This window comes from Pelodiscus sinensis, chromosome 2 (genome assembly GCF_052426305.1).
Source record: "Pelodiscus sinensis isolate ZL-2025 chromosome 2, ASM5242630v1, whole genome shotgun sequence".
Classification (NCBI taxonomy): Eukaryota; Metazoa; Chordata; order Testudines; family Trionychidae; genus Pelodiscus; species Pelodiscus sinensis.
Genome location: NC_143053.1, coordinates 206,254,828 through 206,269,587, shown reverse-complemented (window position 1 = coordinate 206,269,587; position 14,760 = coordinate 206,254,828). Strand labels below are relative to the sequence as shown.

At 42.2% G+C, this 14,760-nt stretch overlaps 1 protein-coding gene across 7 annotated transcripts in view; it reads right to left on the bottom strand.

Moving 5' to 3' along the window:
• The window catches only part of CRPPA (CDP-L-ribitol pyrophosphorylase A), a 173,695-nt gene that overhangs the window by 145,768 nt on the left and 13,167 nt on the right, over positions 1-14,760 (bottom strand). The window lies entirely within an intron of this gene.

The window sequence follows — 14,760 nt, the reverse complement described above, 5'->3', positions numbered from 1 at the left end:
GCTCCCTATCATGATTTTCCCACCTCAGAGAGCTTATAAACCTTGCCCTGAGGGGAGCTCAGGTTCGTCACTGTCCGTCCGTAGCCCTGTCAGCGTGTGTTTGTCTGTCTCCCGTGACACTCCATCTCCCCATATTCGTGGACACTGGATTAGGATTGGGAAGCCCAGGCCTTGGTGTATCAACCACCGTGGGTGTGGGAATACCCCATCCACTGGATTATTGGCTGGCACCATACGGACTTGGACTTTTATACTCACTTCCATCCTCACTCACTGAATTGGCTCACGGAGTCGCAGGACTGGTGAAAACCATATTCAGAGGGAACACTCCACGAAAGGCGAGGATTCATCAACTAGAGGGTCTGTTCCGGCAGGTCGGTTCACCTCTGCGAGGGATCTCCCTGCTGTCCTCCCCCAAAGCTTTCAACTAGCTATGGGGTAGTAGGTTGCAGGCCTCGTCGCCGCCTCCTCCCATTGTAAAGTATTACCTTTTGTATTGGGGATCTGTCTATCTTCTCTCTTTTCTAGGAATAGGGTGGGATCGTTATTGTTACTTGTTGGTGTTGTGCTTTTACCTTTCAAATACATGGTTTGGCCCTAATCTCGTGTACTTCTCTGATTTGTGACAATCAATCCAGCGGTGATAGAGATACATAACACCAGGCCGGATTTGTTGTTCTGAACAGACACACCCTAACACCCTTAAATTCCCTAACTGGCCACATATTAATTGGATTACCTAAGTCTCTGGCGTAACACCTCTCTCCTTGGGAAACCTGCATACTGAACCTCTCATCCCCAGTCCCACCCCAAAGCAATGATTTAAATGAAGCATGTACATACATTTTAAAAAAAATTAATTGAGTTAAGAACCTGAGCAACTCTGAGTAAATCTTGTCATGTATATATTTTAATTATTTTAGTATTTAACAGGCTCTTCAGTCTAGCAGAGAAAGGTATAACATGATTCAATGGCCAGAAGTTGAAGCTAGACAAATTCAGACTAGAAATAAGGTGCACATTTTCAACAGTGAGAGTAATTAATCTTTGAACAAATTCACCAATTTGTTGGAGTAGATTCCCTATTCCTGACCATTTTAAAATCCAGATTGGGTGTTTTGCCAAAAGTTATGACCTAGGAATTATTTTGAAAAATTCTGTGGCCTGTGATATACAGAAGGTCAAACTAGATGATCACAACAGTGCCATCTGGTCTTGGAATGCATATATCTATATATCTATGAATCTATGTTAACAGATGAGAGTTCCCACTTTTTAATACAAAGAGTAGGCCTGATATCAGAGTCATCTATAATCAAGATTAGGAATGACAATTTAATATTAGGGAAACTTTAACCATCCCCACATTTCTTAGTGTTTACCTATCTTAATATTAACATTTTTATCAGAAGACACTGGTTTCTTTAATCAGAGAGTTTATTCTCTGCTCTGACAAATGCTGCAGTATGGAAACTGAGTTCTGATAATCTTGCATTTCATTGCCCTAAAGAGAAGCAAACCTTCTGTCTTAAACTTTGACGGACAGAACTTAGACGTATAATTAAATCACTTTAAATTAGATGGTCTCTTTGAAGCTTTATGCTGAAATTATATGGGACAGTTAGACGCAATGAGACAAATACATTAATGGTGAAATATCACTGAAATCAATGGAATTGTATAGAGGGTGAATCTGGCCCAGGATGTCCACTAACCTTCAAAATTTAGTAGAAATGAACGTGACTTTATTTTAGTCTTCAATGAATATAAGAGTCACATAAAATGCTGTTCAAATAAACAGCTCAGAATAATAACACACATGAATGCAGACATGCTAGATATATATCCAACAATTTACAATGCTGTGGTGGAATTTTGATTATGTGAAATATTATTTGCAAATTAACAAACACTTCTGTCTCTTTGGGATGTAGCCTAAATTAGCTCTGGATACGAGCCAGCTGAAACTGCTCAAAATCACGGTGATGAATTTTTTCTCATTCAAGTCTATCAAACTGTTTCCACATGTTAATACAAGGAAAATATTTTTTCACAAATCAAATGGCTTGCAATGGTGAGCTATATACACTTTAAAAACAGCTATATACACTTTAAAAACAGAAATGAAAGCAATACCTGTAGACCTATGCATGCCACAGGTAAAAACATGCACGTCTATTAAGACGTCTGCACTCAAGCTAATTATATCTGTACTAATCAACAAGCTTCAGACACATACAGTAATTACTAAACTAGTTAGCAGGGCTGTCTTCAGTGAATGTCTGCTTACTCCAAACTTACAGAACATCTTCAAAGCTAAATTAACCACTGGTAATTATGAGATTAAAATATTACAAATATTTAACGAAATATTCTTTTTAAACCGTCTGCATCTGTGAACCTGAAATGCATAATGTATTAATGAAACAAAGTCTGATAACTAGCTTTGAAATAATTCCTCTTATTAATTCTGGTTTTCAGTAATTGAAGATATCAGGTTTCATTGTGACGTATTTTATTCTTCTTTCTTATAAAGACCTTTTTCTTAATAGCACTTAGCCCAAATTCTATCCAGTTGTTATTAAGGGCTATATCTTACTTCGTCTACAGACTCAAGACAGTGACCTAGCAGAAACGGCATGGTTACACTGCAGAAAAATAGAAAAGCATAATCGTGGGAACCCTACTTAAGGCATCCTTGTTCCTGTGCCATTGTGGCTCCTTGTACCAATGTGTATAGGTGAGGTTAGGGAGTAGGATTCACACAGAAGATATGACTGCACAAACTCTGCAGCCATTCTCCCTTGGAAGTGCACCAGCTGTTAGCGCTACTACAACCCTAAAACTTCAGCCTCAGATAAGGAACAGAAGACCGAATCTGTGCAAATAACTGATTTTTTGGTTTGCAGACAGTTCAAAATTTGTGTTACCTAAACATTTAATTCAATCCAAAAATAATTTTTTCACTTCAATTTGAAGTGTTTATCCTATTTTTCAAATATAATTGAAAAAACATTTTGAACAGTTATTTTGAATTTAAAAATAAAAACTCTACACATTTTTTTCACATACATCTAAATCAGGGGTTCCCAAACTTTTTGGCACAGGGACCAGTAAATCCATTCATGAGATTTTGGAGGCCCAGTAACATTCATTTGCATATTCAATAAGCAAATGATGAATATTCAAATAAGTTGTTTCTAGTCCTCCCAAAGCCCCTAGTGCCAGCAAAGCTTTTGATACAATCACCCACAATATTCTTGCCAACCCTGCTTCTGCCACCTGCCCGCCCGCCCATCTCTGTGAGGCAGCCCCGCTGCCACCAGCCCTGCTTCCGCCACCTGCCCGCCCGCCCACATGCCTGGATCTCCACGGGACAGCCCCGCTGCTCACAGCCCTGCTTTCACCGCCCGCCCGGATCTCCGCGGGAGAGCCGCGCTGCTCCCAGCCCTGCTGCTCCCAGCCCTGCTTTGACCCGGATCTCTACAAGACAGCCCCGCTGCCCCCAGCACTGTTTCCCGGCGGCCGGTTCCTCCCTCCTCCTCCCAGCCCGCCCCGCTCTGCTCCCCTCCCAGCAGCCATGCTGAGGCCCGGTATTTTTTTCCCGCGGCCCAGTACCAGGCCTCAGCCCATAGTTTGGGAAACGCTGATCTAAATTAAACATTCTGACTGTGACGGGGTGTACCAGCCCCACGCTGTGAAAGTTAAACCTAACCAGGCTCACCTGACTGAAGAAGCCCTGCCCCCACAACCCAGTTGGGCATGATCAGGTATAAAAGCATGGAGGGTGGCTTAGTCTGGGCTGGCTGCTGAGGAGGAAGGATGTACTGCCTGAGCTCCTGTAAACAAGCCGCCTGAGGGGCCAGACTGGGAGGCCAGCCAACAGGGACCAGACAGTGGGGCTTCTAGCCCAGAGAAGGAGCAGCAGACAGATAGCACAGCAGAGGCCAGCAAAGGATGCAGGTGGGGAAGATGCCAGCAATCCTGGACAGGGTAGGAAGTACCCCAAGGTGGGGAACTGGAGTCCCCAAGTGCTGAGCATGTTTCGGGCAGACTCCTTGCTGAGCTAGTAGTGGGACATGTCCACCACTGAGAGGGCTCTGGGCTGGGATCCAGTGAAAAGAGAGGGCCTGGGTTCCCCTATTATCCCCCGAGGGGGACACTACACCTGGACTACTAATTTGACTGGTAGGCCGCATTGCTTCGGTGAAGAGGAATGTTGCTAGAAACTCCAGCCGCTAGGCCACACTGCCCTGGTGAACTGCCCAGGGAAGAGGGGCTTTGGGGTATAGCCGTATCTATGTTTCAGAAGATGCAAGGTGTGGTGCCAGAAGGCTCAGGGGCTCAACAGTGAACCCTGGGCGAGGGACAAGGGAACTATCCCGCAACACTGATCTTTTTCTTGAGAATTATTTTTGTTCCCTTGCTTCTCCCTCAAACTCAAACAAGTCAATGAAACCAACATAGACTAGCAACTCTCTTCAGTGTTGCTGAATCTTCATTTTTCATCAAAAAATGCTGTCTGAAAAGTTTTGCTCTATTGTATGTAAAGATTTCTTTTTCTACACAAAAGTCTAGTGCAAGGTTCAGGATTTGGTGAGGAGTCACAAGTTTTAGTTTTATTTTTAAAACAGAAGAAACATACTTTAATTGCTTTCTGTTAAATCTGTGAGTTTCTAACTGAAGCTTACTTAGATATTGTAGAACAGAATATCAGTTATTTACATTAATAACTGGGAGATCAACAGCTAATTTTAGAATTTGATTAAAGGAAGTGTCATATCCAATTCTAGTTTTACCTGACGTATGTGTATTGACCACTTATCTATTAATCTACACAGTCCCTGGGTTTCAGATATAAAAACTGCATGAAACTGGATTTGAGACATTGAGTGTGCTCCAAGAAAGACACTAAATATACTCTTTAGTCAGACAAAGAGAGTGTCCACCAGAACTCCTTGCACATGTTCTGAACAGTAGGTGAACGGTTTGTATGCTACAATTTACTACATTTCCTTAAAGTTTGTTTACCCAGCTGGATAAGGACAATGGTGAACTCACTGAAACTGGACATATGTTAATCTTAAACCAACATCAGGAAGGAAGAAGTTATAATTGTGTTTATTCCTCACAGCAGAAGAGGGCTGTTTAATCAGGAGGTTAATATACACTTTGATCCAATACTAACCAGCTGACACGATGTTGTATACTGAATTGGCTTAAAAAAGACAGGATGTCTTAAACAAATGTAATATAAATTTATGACACCATGACTTTTCTAATGAGGTTCCCTTTATCTGTGCATTATACTGAACTGCGTAATTGAGGAAAGAGAATATAGCAACAGATTTAACAGCCCAAATTAGTTCTGACAAGCTGGGAATTTAGAAGACAGTAGCATCAACTGCTGGTCCTGGACTGAGGCCATCTTGGTTTCCTTAGTTTTCTTCTTGTACATAGTTATATATTAAATGCATAAAAATAAAAACTAGTATTTCCTATTATCTCTCTGTAAAATGCCAGTAAATGCCACTATCAGTCATTCTAAAATATACTAGATTCTGAGTGTTTAGTTTAAGAAAAATTCTAATAAAGGTATGAAGATGTGCCAGTGTGTCCTTGTAGCCAAGAAGGCTAATGGCATATTAGGTTGCATTAAGAGGAGCACTGCTAGCAGATCTAGAGAAGTGATTATTCCCCTTTATTCGGGTCTGGTGAGGCCACATCTGGAGTACTGTGTCCAGTTCTGGGCCCCCAACTACAGGAAGGATGTGGACACATTGGAGAAGGTCCAGTGGAGGGCGACCAAAAAGTTTAGGGGACTGAAGCATATGACCTATGAGGAGAGGCTGAAGGATTTGGGTTTGTTTAGTCTGCAGAAGAAAAGAATGAGGGGGAATTTTATAGCACCCTTCAACTTCCTGAAGGGAGGTTCCAAAGAGGCTAGAGAAGAGCTGTTCACAGTAGTGACAGATGGCAGAACAGGGAGCAATGGTCTCAAGTTACAGTGGGGGCAGTCCAGGTTGGATATTAGGAAAAACTATTTCACTAGGAGGGTGGTGAAGCACTGGAATGGGTTACCTAGGGAAGTGGTGGAATCTCCATCCCTAGAGGTTTTTAAGTCTCTGCTTGACAAAGCTCTGGCTGGGTTGATTTAGTTGGGATTGGTCCTGCCTTGGGCAGGAGGCTGGACTTGATGACCAGCTCTATGATTCTATGAGTTTTCTTTTCTCTTGGAAACAGCTTTCTATACTTATTGTTTCAGATCTGTTCTTAATCCTATCTTGCACCTATTTGAAGTTGAGCAATGCCTGCTTGAAAATAGTTTCCAACAGCCCAACTGTATACAGGAGATACAGAAACACTTCATCACTACAAAAATCTGAGTTTCCTACATTATTGTGGTCTCTCTGGTTCGACTCCCAGCCTAAACAAGGGCTTAGAACAGAAAGTGGTCTAATGCTTTTAAGCAGCTCTGTGAATATCATCAACTGTTTCTTCACTTTCTAAAGTCCCACAGCCTCCTCTCGTACCCTCTGACTTTCTTGTTTCTGCTCTCTGTAGATTCTCAATGACTTTCTTCTGTCTTTGTTCTCCTCAACTTACTGCATCAACACGCACTGTGAGTTCTGCGCATATATTCTATTCATATGGAATTGGAAAGAACTCCTTCACTAGACCTATACTAATTCTTTTTCACATCTCCCCTATATACACTACCTTATTTATGGAAAAGGTAAGCATAAAAAAAATGAAGAAAGCCTTGTTTGTACCCTCTAATACCGTACATGAACTCAAGAGGATAAGGGATTAAATTTTGCCATACTTTCCATTTCATACATGTTAAAAGGATGCAAACTTTTTTCTAAGGCTGACTAAATAGCAGAAAAATAATCAAAGATAGTTCAACAATTTTTACACTAATTATCTGTCCCAGGCCACAACCTTGTGCTGCCCTAGGTCACAAACCAAATCCCTGCACCCAAATCCCTTAACCCAAGTTCCCTTCTGCACCTAACCTCCATCCCAGGCCCCGCACCTCCTCCACTAATATCATGAAAGAGTGCAGCCCTTGACCACTTTGCAAAATCTTGGAGTGGCCCCGCCATCAAACATTATCCCTGAGTTATGCCAATAAAATCATTGTTTCATGAGGCACATAAATTGTCATATGGCATCTAGCTCCAAGGGGTTAGAGGAGAGAAGCTGTGAAGTGCTATGTACCTCCCCAGGTGGATAACAGTGGAGCTCCTCTCCTATGCAGGTGTGAAGTTCCAGGAGGGAGTAAAAGAGGAGGTTACGCCACATGAATTTAGGAGGTGCTTAGAAGCATTGTTCCTCTCCTGCAGGAGAGCAGTAAGAATGAATCTCTTTGCACCGTGGCACTGACAGAAAGTAAACTGGGGTTAATATAGAGTCTTTACATTGATTTCAGTAAGCTTTGAAAGTCCTTGCAATGTATACAGTAGAAGTTTCTACACGTCTTGGTTCCATGATTGACATATGAGTAAGGTCCTAATATGAATACCATCCAATAAAAACCCAATTCTCTCCTCCATCTGTATATAAAGCAACAATTGCCATCAAGCATTTTATGGAGCGTATAATTTTCCCCTAAATATTAGTTTCTTCAGTGCAACACTGTGACCACTGCTGAAAATTTATCCCTCAGCATACATTTTTCCTCCAACTAATTTTTTCTCTGACACATATATCTTATCTTCAGACTCTTGCTAATTATGAACAAAGATTTTTTTCTTTTAAGACCATTTAAAACAACAAATATTCATCCAATTAACTAGAGACCATCTTCCAATTCTTAGAATGAAGCTTCTACTTCGAGTTAGAAGAGGGATGAAAATTCAGTTTATAATCAAATCTGCAAATTTAACTACAGACAGAGGGATAATTAGACTGTTTCTCAACATGATCTAGTTTTTCCAATAATAGATCTGACAGGTTTTTCATTTTAATTATAAAAAAAAAATTGTGATACTATTTCAAATGCTGGCAATTAGATATTGCTAGGGGCTTTGGATTCCTGCCTTCTTCAGCCTCCACCATTCCCAGCTTTTATTGGAAATGAAAAATTTGCTTCTAGAAACATAATTTTACTTATAAATAGCCCTCAAATATCAGAAATGAATTTAATTGGTCATAAAGCTACATAATAAAGGGACTGTTTCAGATAATTAATATATTAAGGTATAATTTATTAGTTTTGGATAAGCTGCACATTTGGAATCCTAGAGGCAAATAGCAAACTGATTAGTAAATGCAATAAAGTAATTCATTTGTCTGACAAGTAGAATTAAGGAGTACGGTGATCCTCTAGTTGATCAAATGCCATTTTAAGAACATTAAAACTTCATACAATTACATGATCTATATGGTATGCAGATGAACAACAGTGTAGTATTATCCTTATTGCACTCGTGATTTAATGTTTCTACCAGGTTTTGTATTAGAAAAGTTTTCTCACATAATCTAAGAAGAAATAATTACTGTGCATTGTGTAATGAAACACTGAAGAAATGATTCCTGTAGATATGGTAAGAATATGATTACAGGAGAAGAACAGGAGACACTAACTTATGATATTCTGAAACTGCAAGAGTCAATTTTGAGACGGAGAGTCAATGGCTGTCCAGTGATTTGCTCAAAATGCAGCATCGGTGTTAGATGAAGGTACTGTCTTCTCCCCCACAAAGCAGAGGAGTTTGCCAATTTATACTACAAAGGCTTCTGTTTCACAAATTGAAGGTTGACAGTTAGCAAAGGAAGCCAAGAGCTTCTTGGGTCAATTCTCTGCTATCATAACTCAACTTAGTTCAATGAAGCTATGCCAGTCGAGAAAACAGATGTTTCATCTGTTGTTCCTGGTCACGAGGCATATTTTTAGAAACCTTCAGAAGTTAAATACATGAAAGTAATGAATCAAAACAGCTCATCTTCCTAAAATAGACTTTATACATTAGAAAAGGAAGACTGTCAGACATGGGAAATAGATGATTATATGGGCAAGGGCAAAGTGGTACCAAACTGATGATCTAGATTGGAGAATGGTTAGCTATTGTCAGGGGATGATCACACAAACGTGAGCACATTATCTGGTGAAGAAAATATTTATACAGCAAGACATTGCCATCTGTAGTTTCACTGTTCATGGTGCGCTACACCACACGGTATAAGCACATGATGCAGCATGCTGACATTTTCTCAGTGCGTTCTGGTAAAAAAAATTACGATCACTGAAGTAACACCTCACCTTAATTACAGCACCAAAAAGAAAAGTGAGTGATCCAGTCAGTGATCAAGAGACTAAGAAAGGAAAAAGTCAGAAAACTGAATTATTGGATAAGCTTGCAAGTGGTTATAATGCAGCCTCAGTAGTTAGTATGTATGGCATTAAAAGGTCTACTATAAAAGGTTATATTTTAAAAAGGAGAAAAATGTAAAGGGTAGTGTTGCTGCAAGTGTGCCAACTTGTGCCAAGGTGTCATGTGTGAGTAGTGATCCCATAACTGAAAAATCAGAAAAAGGCATTAAGCATTAGGATTGAAGACACGGCACAGAAATGAGCACCTGTGAATGGTGCTGGAATTCCAGAAAAGGCTTTGAGTTTGTGGAAGCATTTTGCACAGGCATCAGGTGGTCAGGTGGGAACTCATGACATGCAGTGTCATTCAACGTAAGCAAGGAGTGCACTTTGACAAGTTTAAAAAGTGGCACAGTTTGCATAATGTGAAGTTAACGAGGGAATCAGCATCAGTAGACCATAAAGCAGCATGGGCTTATACCTTGCACCTTCTTAAAATTATTGAGGAAAAGGGTTGTGTGTGCCAACTAGTTTTCACTGCCAATGAAACTGCCTTGTTTTGGAAAAGGATGCCCACAAAACATACCTTTCCAAGGAGGAAAGGACAGCTTCCGGCTTCAAGGCGGCAAAAGACAAGCTAACCCTTTTCTGTGCTAATGCTGCAGGAGACTGTATGGTGAAACCTATGTTGCTCTACCATGCTTTGAACCCCAGGGCATTAAAGGGAAATAATAAGCACAGTTTGCCAGTTTTTTGGAGGTGAAACAGAAGGGCTTGGGTGACAACTGATATTTTTGGACTGGTTCCACAACTGTTTTGTCTGAGGCAGAGAAATACCTACAGTCCAATGAGCTGTCCTTCAAAGTGCTACCCACCTTAGACAATGCCCCAGCCCACCCACAAGGCACTTTGTAATTTGCCCATCTTAACATAAAAGTGATTTTCCTGCCACCTAACACAACTTCCCTCAACCAAGGTGTGATTGCTACTTTTAAAGCTTATTATACCAGGCGCACTTTTGTTCAGATTCACAACGAGCAGGACACTGATGAAATGCTTGATCTAAGGAAGTGCTGGGATGACTACAACATTGCTAACTACATCACTAACATCAATAAAATCAACCATCAATGCTTGTTGGAGGAAGTTGCGGAAGGAAGCGGTCAGTGATATCACTGATTTCCCACCTGTCAATGAAGGGATCAAGAGCATTGTCAGAATGTCTCATGATACTGGAAGGGAGGATTTTGAGGATACAGAGGAATCAGAGGTTGAAAAACTGATTCAGTCGCATTCATAGGAATTGACTGATGAGGACCTAGCAGGACTCATGACAAATAGGGAAGACAAAGAGGAACGGGAACATGAGACAGAAACAACAGATTTAAATGTAAAAAACAGGCTGATCTCTTCAGATGCAGAAAACAGCTCACTGACAAAATGTTTCACTATGATCTCTTGGTGGAATGGAGCCAGAAAGTTAAAAGGGAAATTGAAGCTGTAGTGATGCCGTACCAGAAATTTTAAAGGTGTTAAAAAACAAGACTAAACATCTTCACATTACTATGTTCATTTGCAAACCCACCTTTGTTAACCTTCCTACCCCATCCCAGAGGAACAGAAAGATTTGCAGGGAGCAAATTCAAATAATTGTTTTGGGTGACTAGTTTTGATGTTGAAGTTGTTTGTTGACTGTGAAACAGCAGGCAATAAAATGCTCATTTTGGACAATTTATTGGTTTTGTGGACAAACACCCCCGGCCTTCCTGTATGTGCGGATCTCAACATTAGTGGCTGTCTCTGGAACGTAGCCCCTGAAAATGTGGAGGGCTTCCTGTAAAGGTTGCCTTTGTGTCTTGTACCTAATTTATTTGGAAAGATTATGCAGCTAAATACACTAATCATCCAAGAAAAAAAATTAGTGAGAGAAAGTATTACTCACTTGCAGATAAAGTCTGAGTTTATTCCCTTTAACATTAATAGGGAATTTAAAAATTCAAACTAGCAACAATCTGAAGGATGACAGGACAGAATGGAACCAAAACTATCCTACAGGTAAGCAAAACCAAAACACATTTAGGAAACAAAAATGCTTGTTTCATTGCAACAACATCGCTCTGGCATCACCATTTCCATGGCGCACAGTCTGAAGCATAAGGCCTCATCCTCTTTCCAGCAATAGTCTTATCTCAATCAGAAGGCAGATATATACTAATGCTGCTGAACTTCTAATGTATTGTTCCTCGCAGAGAGCAGTTTGAACATGAGACAGTTTTGTCTTCAGCCATCAGAATGGGGAAGGCTGGTGGCAATGAAGTTTTTACAACTTACATGGATGTAGCTATCAAAAATATCAAATGAACCCAACCTATGAAGCACACGCTTCCCTGAGGTAGTGGTACTTGATCCTACCAACAGAGAAAGAAAAGGAAATAATAAAGCTCTAGAAAATGATGAAGAATTATAGAATGTATGATTTTCATAAGTACCATTACAAAATTTCTATTGTCTCATACAGAGTTTGGATACTGTAGGATTTAAACATTTGGGTTTCTTGGGACTCTGAATTTCTTAGGTGAGTGATTTTTTTTTTTTTAATGATCATGTTTTTGTTCAATTTCAATGAGCAGCTGCTGCAAGGCTTGATCTGTGGGGGCTATAGAGGCTTAAAAGGGAAAACCTGCCACAGGAATGGATGGTGAACAGGAAGAGGCTATCCTACCATGGACAGGTTTACTGAGAGGAAGATAGCAACAATCTCTCTGCTCTCGAAGCTACAAGACCTAGCCTCAGAGCAACACACCTCACAAGGAGATACTGGAGGTAAACCTTGTTTAGACCAAGACCAAAGGAAAGATATAAGAAGATTGCAAGAGTTACAGGCCACCCTTATCTCTCCTTATTTTCCTATGGACTCCCCCCCACTCATCAAAGAAGAGAGGGGAGAGGACTCTTGTTTATTTGCTCCAAAAACCCACTTGTAGGGAAGACAAAAAGACAGCATCAAGAGCTGAAGTGGAACCTGGAGGGGATCTGAGGGGACCTCTGCTCCATACTATGTTTGAAGAAAAGTAGTAATAAAATATATTCACAGGTAGAACTTTATGTAGTAATGCAGAAAATATAGAACTTTACTACTTTTCACATGCATCACTGAACATACCGTATTTTCCGGCGTATAAGACGACTTTTTATGCTAAAAAACATCCCCCAAAAACCGGGGGTCATCTTATACGCCGGGGCTTTTCTCGCCCCGGAGGACACAGACTGCGGGACCTCGCGGTCCCGCCGCCCATGTACTCCGGGGCGAGAAAAGCTGCTCCGCGTCTCCCTGGTCTGCAGACCAGGAAGACGCGGAGCAAAGCCGCAGAGGGGCTCTGGCAGCGGGGCAGCCCAGGCGCGCCTGGGCTGCCCCGCTGCCGGCATCCTCAGAGGCTTTGCTCACGGTGTCCCTGGTCTGCTGGAGACGGTCCTCAGCAGACCAGGGACACCGGGAGCAAAGCCGCAGCCGTGGCGGGGTCCCGCGCCTCTGAGGCTTTGCCAGGGCAAAGCCTCAGAAGCACGGCACCCCGCCGCCGCTTCAGCTTTGCTCCCGGTGTCCTTGGTCTGCTGGGGACCGTCTCCAGCAGACCAGGGACACCGGGAGCAAAGCCGGGGAGGCAGAGGGGTCCTGCGCCTCTGAGGCTTTGCTCTGGCAAAGCCGGGGAGGCGCGGGACCCCGCCGCTGCTGCGGCTTTGCTCCCGGTGCCTCTGGTCTGCTGGGGACCGTCTCCAGCAGACCAGGGACACCGGGAGCAAAGCTGGGGAGGCGAAGGGGCGCTGGGGCGCTGCCGGTTGGCCTCTTAAGGGGGGATAGTCTTATACGGCGAGTATAAGACGAAAACCTATCTTAACTAATAAATTAGGGGGTCGTCTTATACACCCAGTCGCCTTATACGCCGGAAAATACGGTAAGTTTTACTATGTTAGGCATTTCATTAAAAATACAGGGACAAGTCCTGCTCACCTTACTCAAAGTCATAGTCCCCAGTATTTTCACTGAAACTACTTACCAAAGTACAGGTCATATCCTCGTTTTGGCTGTGCATCAGTTTAAGTTCAAAGTAACGTCATATTTTAATTTCACTTAACTGATATTTATAAGATCACTTTTGTATATCCTAACAGCATTCAGAAATATCTTGTTTTAATGTACCAATGATTAGTGAGAAGGAAAACATAGATACTAGAAACAAAAACTACCAACGGCAGACAAAGCTCAAGACAAAAAATACTAAAACCTATTTTATAAAGGAAAACAATGGAAATAATGATCTCCACAACAGCCATTTCCTGGCACTTAATAGCCAGCTGGTTTTAGGACTTGCAGCTGATCATTAACTGTTAGTTAACCTCTCTGCCATTTATTGCAAATTATTCCCATAAGAATAAGATCACAATTTTGTTATATCCATACAAAACAGTACACAGTTCTACAAGATGTATATGAAATTCTGCACAATATGTCAATGTTTAAGGTTTTTAAGAAAATCAAGTAATGTAATGAGAACAGTACTTTTGCTATGAAGGATGAGATGGAAAAGAATAATTGCAAAGCTTTTTGTTATGCCACAAAAATATAACTCTCTTCTAGTCTACTATATATATTCAGAGAGTTTGTCTGTTTTATCAAGAACTCCTCCTAAACTAGGACTGGGCAAAATACAGCCCATGAGCCGGATCCGGCCTGCGAAGCCACTGAATCTGTCCCACGGACCATTCTGCGGGGGCCCTTAGGCACACAGCTGCCGTGGGTTTAAAGCGCTCTAGAGGGATGGGGCGGCTCCGTGTGATCTCCTCACCTCCAGCCCAATCCTCAGCTCCTTTTGGCCAGAAACAACCGGCCAATAGGAGCTGAGAGATTGGCCTGGGGGGGATGAGGGCAGCTCAAGCCTCTTCCCGCTCCCAGAGCTGAGAGCCACGTGGAAGGAACAGCCTGCAGCTCTAAGTGATCTGGGGCTGCAGCAGACAGGGAGCCCAACCTGCCTTGGGGGTGCTGCAGGCATGCTGGCTTAGGTAAGCACCTCCCAGCCACAGCCTGCCTCTGGCACTCCTGCCCCTCCCGCACTCCAAACTCCCTCCTCCAGGTCACGCTCCAAAACCTCTGCATTCCCCTCCCCCAGGCCAGAATCCTCTGCTGAACCCAAACACCCTCCCAGACCCTGCACCCCAATCTCCTGACACCAGTCACAACCCCCTCCTTCAGCCAAAATTCCTTCTCAGACCTCACACCATCTCCTGCAACCCAGTCACTTACTCCGTGCACCCTTCTGCACCCAATCTCCATCCTAGATCCCACATCTCCTCCACAGAAAAGTGTGGCTCTTGATCACTTTCCAAAATCTTGGATTTGCCCCCCACCAAAAATTGCCAAACCCTATCCTAAAGAGTAAGAGGTAGGA